Raw genomic sequence first — 1,825 nt, 5'->3', positions numbered from 1 at the left:
GCCCTGAAAGAACCCAGATTTCCATTGCTTGTCTTTTCATATTGCACTGTAGATTTCCGGCTAGGAGTCGCCTCCTGCTCTATAGCAAGGCTGTCTTAGGACAATGGCCATCCTTCCCTGTGGTCTAATCCCCAGCATCAGAATAGCTCCTGGCGCCGCAGCTGACGGCCGGAAGCACTGGCTGAGGTCCTGGGCACAGCGTCGCATTATTCCCAGGGTCATCCATATCTAGAAGAATCAGCCGGAAGGAGGTAAAAGCCACCATCTATGGAACGCTCACTATCGCAAATAAGGGACCTTCCCTCCCCCTCGTTGGGCTCCTCTTCATGTGTCCCTCTCCTTTCACCTAGAACCTACCCGTTTCCATTACACTGGTGACCTCCAGCCTCCTCATCTTCTGACTGACTTTCACTTCTGTGAAGCCCCACAGGAGACAGGAAGGTGGAAATGGGGGTTGGGGTAGTTCTTTGGTTTCCTTCCTACTAGGCTTTCTCAGGCTGGAGAGATCCCTTCACAGATAGCTTCCATCTTTCTCTGAAGGCAGCCGGCTGTGGTACTTTCCTGTCCTTTGGCTCTGATAAGTTCTCTTATTCTCCCTCCTGCCAAGCTTATGGTGGTCATGAACTGGCAGCTAATAGTCATGGGCTCTTGAGGAACTTTCTTGATTTTGGTCTAGGGTCCATTCATTAATTTTTGAATAATCTCTTGGCACATATACCTCTTCAAATGATGTTATCTTCAATATACCACAGATCTATTTGTTCCCCGTGGTTTATTATTAGTGCACAATCTGGAAGGTGAGTGTACTCTGGGATAGGTACTAGATGTAGGTAGTGCTGGGTGGGTGGCCGTACATCTCTCTACAGGAAAGTGTTCGTATGTTTGAAGCTATCTAATAGTTTAAAAAGTAGTTCTGAATAATCACATGAAAATTGGGCATAAAGATTGGTGAAGATAAGAGGAGTTAAATTTAGATACCTCTAAAAATAAATGTGCTCAGGATGTAGCGTGATCAGTTTGTAAGCCACATTGACTTGTGATATTTATTTTTTAATTTATTTGACCTCAACTTTAATCATATCACCCAGGACTGTATGGTTTTCACTTCTTATCAATTTGCCCAGAAAACTGGGACAGGGATAGTGCCCACCTCAAGTAAAGGTTCTAGCTACACATACACATTAGTTGGGCTACAACTGCTGTGATATTCTCAGTAGATTCCCAGAGAATAAAACAAATCAACCTTGTTGCTTCTACTCAATTGAGTCACTTAGACATGGTTATGACAGGTCTTGATGGTGATGGATGTGCACAAATTGACCTTTTCATTGTGGTACTCCTTCTTAGTATCACTGTGGTTAGAATGCTATCAAAGTTGCAAAATGCAACCTTGATGTAACAAGTTAAGACAAAATAAACTGCAGGTTTGATTTTTGTTTTGGTGCAAGAAAGATACATGTCATTTAAAGGTTCATAAAAAGCCTTTATGTGTATGGAACCAGGAAAGTCATAAGGCTCTGCTGGTGTAGAAGCTATTGCGTGACTGGAGTTAGGATCTTCATGTCACTTGCCCTCACAGCCTGGGTCACAGGGCAATTGTCCTGCTCCCTGAGTGCTTGCATTTCTTTGAAGCATAGCTCACTTCTATTCCTCACCGAGTAAACCTCAGTGGGAAGGTGTCATGCATCAGGGAGCCAGGGAACTCCTGCACATTTAGGTCGCTCTTTGATGCATGACTTTGCAGTTGCCCTGTCCCCTGGCGTTTCCGCTGGCTCTCTGCTTCATTCATAACGGAAAAGTCCCTGGTCTCAACGCGCTCATCTTC

This window comes from Octodon degus, unplaced genomic scaffold, assembly GCF_000260255.1.
Source record: "Octodon degus isolate 3935 unplaced genomic scaffold, OctDeg1.0 scaffold00129, whole genome shotgun sequence".
Taxonomy (NCBI): Eukaryota; Metazoa; Chordata; class Mammalia; order Rodentia; family Octodontidae; genus Octodon; species Octodon degus.
Note: the sequence above shows the minus strand (reverse complement) of the source record.